Consider the following 6,000-nt stretch of genomic DNA (forward strand, 5'->3'; position numbering starts at 1 on the left):
TTTCAAGAGGCTCTAAATCATACCCACAGCGTTTGGCAAAGGACCAATCCATAAGACTCAAAGCGGCGCCAGAGTCGACATAGGCATCCGCGGTAATAGATGATAAAGAACAAATCAGGGTCACAGATAGAATAAACTTAGACTGAAAAGTGCCAATTGAAACTGACTTATCAAGCTTCTTAGTACGCTTAGAGCATGCTGATATAACATGAGTTGAATCACCACAATAAAAGCACAACCCATTTTTTCGTCTAAAATTCTGCCGTTCGCTTCTGGACAGAATTCTATCACATTGCATATTCTCTGGCGTCTTCTCAGTAGACACCGCCAAATGGTGCACAGGTTTGCGCTCCCGCAGACGTCTATCGATCTGGATAGCCATTGTCATGGACTCATTCAGACCCGCAGGCACAGGGAACCCCACCATAACATCCTTAACGGCATCAGAGAGACCCTCTCTGAAATTCGCCGCCAGGGCGCACTCATTCCACTGAGTAAGCACAGACCATTTACGGAATTTTTGGCAGTATATTTCAACTTCATCTTGCCCCTGAGATAGGGACATCAAGGCTTTTTCCGCCTGAAGCTCTAAATGAGGTTCCTCATAAAGCAACCCCAAGGCCAGAAAAAACGCATCCACATTGAGCAACGCAGGATCCCCTGGAGCCAATGCAAAAGCCCAATCTTGAGGGTTGCCCCGGAGCAAGGAAATCACAATCCTGACCTGCTGAGCAGGATCTCCAGCAGAGCGAGATTTCAGGGACAAAAACAACTTGCAATTATTTTTGAAATTTTGAAAGCAAGATCTATTCCCCGAGAAAAATTCAGGCAAAGGAATTCTAGGTTCAGATATAGGAACATGAACAACAAAATCTTGTAAATTTTGAACTTTCGTGGTGAGATTATTCAAACCTGCAGCTAAACTCTGAATATCCATTTTAAACAGGTGAACACAGAGCCATTCCAGGATTAGAAGGAGAGAGAGAGAGGAAGGCTGCAATATAGGCAGACTTGCAAGTGATTCAATTGAAAGCACACTCAGAACTGAAGGAAAAAAAAAAAAAAAAAAAATTTTTTCAGCAGACTTCTTTTTTCTCTCCTTTCTCTGCCAATTAATTTAACCCTTTGTGGCCGGTCAAACTGTTATGGTTCTCAATGGCAAGAGAACATAGCCCAGCATACATAGGAACTAGCTCTTGGAAGGATGGAAACTTAAACTGACCATGAACTAAACCTGCCGCACAACTAACAGTAGCCGGGTAGCGTAGCCTGCGTTTTATCCCTAGACGCCCAGCGCCGGCCGGAGGACTAACTAATCCTGGCAGAGGAAAATATAGTCCTGGCTCACCTCTAGAGAAATTTCCCCGAAAGGCAGACAGAGGCCCCCACATATATTGGCGGTGATTTAAGATGAAAATGACAAACGTAGTATGAAAATAGGTTTAGCAAAATCGAGGTCCGCTTACTAGATAGCAGGAAGACAGAAAGAGTACTTTCATGGTCAGCTGAAAACCCTATCAATACACCATCCTGAAATTACTTTAAGACTCTAGTATTAACTCATAACATCAGAGTGGCAATTTCAGATCACAAGAGCTTTCCAGACACAGAAACGAAACTGCAGCTGTGAACTGGAACAAAATGCAAAAAACAAACAAGGACAAAAGTCCGACTTAGCTGGAAGTTGTCTGGTAGCAGGAACATGCACAGAAAGGCTTCTGATTACAATGTTGACCGGCATGGAAGTGACAGAGGAGCAAGGTTAAATAGCGACTCCCACATCCTGATGGGAACAGGTGAACAGAGGGGATGATGCACACAAGTTCAATTCCACCAGTGGCCACCGGGGGAGCCCAAAATCCAATTTCACAACAGATTGCCACACACACAGCTGGGGAACAGCTGACGTTACTGAACCCCAATAACAGAGGAGGGACTGTTGGGACTGTGCGGAGAGCACTTCTGGACGGCAACTAGCGGTGTTGGAGCCCAGAGACAGGAGGAGGAGGAGGAGGAGGTGGAGGAGATAGGAGGGATTGCCACACACACAGCTGGGGAACAGCTGACGTTACTGAACCCCAAAAACAGAGGAGGGATTGTTGGGACTGTGCGGACAGCACTTCTGGATGGCAACTAGCGGTGTTGGAGCCCAGGGACAGGAGGAGGAGGAGGAGGTGGAGGAGATAGGAGGGATTGCCACACACACAGCTGGGGAACAGCTGACGTTACTGAACCCCAATAACAGAGGAGCGACTGTTGGGACTGTGCGGACAGCACTTCTGGATGGCAACTAGCGGTGTTGGAGCCCAGGGACAGGAGGAGGAGGAGGTGGAGGAGATAGGAGGGATTGCCACACACACAGCTGGGGAACAGCTGACGTTACTGAACCCCAATAACAGAGGAGGGACTGTTGGGACTGTGCGGACAGCACTTCTGGACGGCAACTAGCGGTGTTGGAGCCCAGGGACAGGAGGAGGAGGAGGAGGTGGAGGAGATAGGAGGGATTGCCACACACACAGCTGGGGAACAGCTGACGTTACTGAACCCCAATAACAGAGGAGGGACTGTTGGGACTGTGCGGACAGCACTTCTGGACGGCAACTAGCGGTGTTGGAGCCCAGGGACAGGAGGAGGAGGAGGAGGTGGAGGAGATAGGAGGGATTGCCACACACACAGCTGGGGAACAGCTGACGTTACTGAACCCCAATAACAGAGGAGCGACTGTTGGGACTGTGCGGACAGCACTTCTGGACGGCAACTAGCGGTGTTGGAGCCCAGGGACAGGAGGAGGAGGAGGAGGTGGAGGAGATAGGAGGGATTGCCACACACACAGCTGGGGATCAGCTGACGTTACTGAACCCCAATAACAGAGGAGGGACTGTTGGGACTGTGCGGACAGCACTTCTGGATGGCAACTGGCGGTGTTGGAGCCCAGGGACAGGTGGAGGAGGAGGAGGTTGGAGGAGGTAGGAGGGATTGCCACACACACAGCAGGGGAACAGCTGACGTTACTGAACCCCAATAACAGAGGAGGGACTGTTGACTGTGCGTACAGCACTTCTGGACGGCAACTGGCGGTGTTGGAGCCAAGGGACAGCAGGAAAAGCAGAGGAACACAATGTACGCCGAAGCCTGATTGAAGAAAGTCGAAAGGGAACCTTTAACCCCCCCCCCCAAGGCGTTTGTAGCTGAAAGAGCCAGCTTGTGCTGCACAAGAGATGCAAAAGGAAAAGGTGGCTCTTTTCATTATGCTCCTTGCAAACACAGAACTAAACACTTATAAAATGTGTCCCCTGAAACCGTGAGACCGTCCCGGAGGTGGGACTTTCCTTCGTAATATGACGCAGCACAGCCGTCATTCTTACCCCCCCGGCGCCGTGCCACGGCTCCTCAGCGTTGTTTGATTCCGTCCCGGAGCCTGCGCTGTTATGTTATCCCTTGGCCAGGCACACTTAGCGCTGCCCATCTTCTGACATCATTTGGTATCAGGCTGGCTGCGCCTGTGCGGCCGCGTTGGCCGAGAGCCCGCCTCGCAGTGTCGTCTAATGTAATCCCACCGCGGGCCTGGGATCCGTGGCCATGCGCAGTGGATATCCTCGCCTCTCACTCCCCTCCCTACGGCTTCTTCAGACTGTGCGGAGTCACGGCCCTGGCATGCTATTAGGGATCAGCTGACGGCGCACAGTCTGAAGAAGGCGTAGGGAGATGAGTGAGAGGCGGAGGTTCAGATATGCACTGCGCATGTCCATGGATCTCAGGCCCCTAGTGGGATTAAATCAGAAGACAGTGCGAGGCGGGCTCTCGGCCAGCGCGGCCGCACAGGCGCAGCCAGCCTGACACCAAATGATGGCAGAAGATGGGCAGCGCTAAGTGTGCCTGGCCAAGGGATGACATAACAGCGCAGGCTCCGGGATGGAATCAAACAACGCTGAGGAGCCGGGGCACGGTGCCAAGGGGGTAGGAATGACAGCTGTGCTGCGTCATATTACGAAGGAAAGTCCCACCTCCGGGACGGTTTTACGGTATCAGTGGACACATTTTATAAGTGTTAAGTTCTGCGTGTGCAAGGAGCTAAACAAAAATAGCTACCTGTTATGGTTACCCCAATGACCAGGGGAATAAAAATACAAAACGGACTAGCTCTCGGGTGATGGAAACTAAGGTCGACCGTGACCTGAACCTGACCCAACACTTACAGTAGCCGGGGGATGTACCTACGATGCCCTAGACACCACGCGCCAGCCGGAGATCTAACTACCCCTATAAGAGGAATATACAGGCCTGCCTTACCTCCAGTGAGGAACCCCAAAAGATGATAGTAGGCCCCCACAGATATTGACGGTGAGTTCAGAGGAAATGACATACGTAGGATGAACAGCAGATTTAGCACAGTGAGGTCCGCTTACTAGATAGCAGAAGGACAGGAAAGTGTTACTTCACGGTCGACCTAAAAATCACTATTCAAAAACACCATCCAGAAATTACTTTAAACTCCAGTGACAACTCATGCCACTGGAGTAGTAATTTTCTGTCCACAAGAGCTTCCAGCACTGAAGAGTCACATTGCAGATAGCTGGACAAAAATAGCAAAACAAGAAACAAAATTCAACTTAGCTGAACTGGAACTTGAGGCAGGTGAATGCAACAGAATGCTACTAGCACATTGTTGGCCGGCATGTGACTAACAGCCAAGCAGCCTTAAATAGGAAACTCCCCTAGAGGGTGGCGACAGGTAATCAGAGATGGAGGAAGGCACATAAGAGACACTACCATAACAGACCACCGGGGGAGCCCACAAACCGAATTCACAACAGTACCCCCCCCTTAAGGAGGGGGCACCGAACCCTCACCAGAACCACCAGGGCGACCTGGATGAGCACTATGAAATGCACGAACCAAATCGGGAGCATGAACATCGGATGCTGTCACCCAAGAATTATCCTCCTGGCCATAACCTTTCCACTTAACCAGATACTGAAGTTTCCGTCTGGAAACACAGGAGTCCAAGATCTTTTCCACCACATACTCCAATTCACCCTCAACCAACACAGGAGCAGGTGGATCAGCAGAAGGCACAACCGGTACCTCATACCTCCGCAATAATGACCGATGGAAAACATTATGGATATTAAAAGATGCTGGGAGGTCCAAACGAAAGGACACAGGATTAAGAACCTCCAGAATCCTATAAGGGCCGATAAACCGAGGCTTAAACTTAGGAGACGAGACCTTCATAGGAACAAATCGAGAAGACAGCCACACCAGGTCCCCAACACAAAGACGAGGACCAATACGCCGATGACGATTAGTGAACTGTTGAGTCTTCTCCTGGGACAACTTCAGATTGTCCACAACCTGTCCCCAAATCTGATGCATCCTATCAACCACAGCATCCACTCCAGGGCAATCCGAAGACTCCAATTGACCGGACGAAAACCGAGGGTGAAACCCTGAATTACAAAAAAATGGAGAAACCAAAGTGGCAGAACTAGCCCGATTGTTAAGGGCAAACTCTGCCAATGGCAAAAAGTCAAGCCAATCATCCTGATCAGCGGACACAAAACACCTCAAGTAAGTCTCCAAGGTCTGATTAGTACGCTCAGTCTGGCCATTAGTCTGAGGATGGAATGCAGACGAAAAAGACAAATCGATACCCATCCTGGCACAGAACGTCCGCCAAAATCTAGACACAAACTGAGTACCCCTGTCAGACACTATATTCTCAGGAATACCATGCAAACGCACCACATTCTGAAAAAATAGAGGAACCAACTCAGAGGAGGAGGGCAATTTGGGCAAAGGTACCAAATGAACCATCTTGGAAAAACGGTCACAAATCACCCAGATGACAGACATCCTACGAGAAACCGGAAGGTCAGAAATAAAGTCCATAGAGATGTGCGTCCAAGGCCTCTTAGGAATAGGCAAGGGCAACAACAACCCACTGGCCCTAGAACAGCAGGGCTTGGCCCGAGCACAAACATCACAAGACTGCACAAA

The 6,000-nt window shown here is 50.0% G+C and overlaps 1 long non-coding RNA gene across 1 annotated transcript in view; it reads right to left on the bottom strand.

The window, feature by feature from the left end:
• LOC143815803 (uncharacterized) overlaps nt 1–4,234 on the bottom strand; it is a 397,662-nt gene extending 393,428 nt beyond the window's left edge. The window contains exon 1 of the long non-coding RNA XR_013223807.1: nt 4,090–4,234. This is a non-coding gene — a long non-coding RNA (uncharacterized LOC143815803). The remainder of the gene's footprint in view (nt 1–4,089) is intronic.
• Nucleotides 4,235–6,000: the final 1,766 nt, after the last annotated feature.

The sequence above is a fragment of the Ranitomeya variabilis genome, chromosome 3 (genome assembly GCF_051348905.1).
Source record: "Ranitomeya variabilis isolate aRanVar5 chromosome 3, aRanVar5.hap1, whole genome shotgun sequence".
Classification (NCBI taxonomy): domain Eukaryota; kingdom Metazoa; phylum Chordata; class Amphibia; order Anura; family Dendrobatidae; genus Ranitomeya; species Ranitomeya variabilis.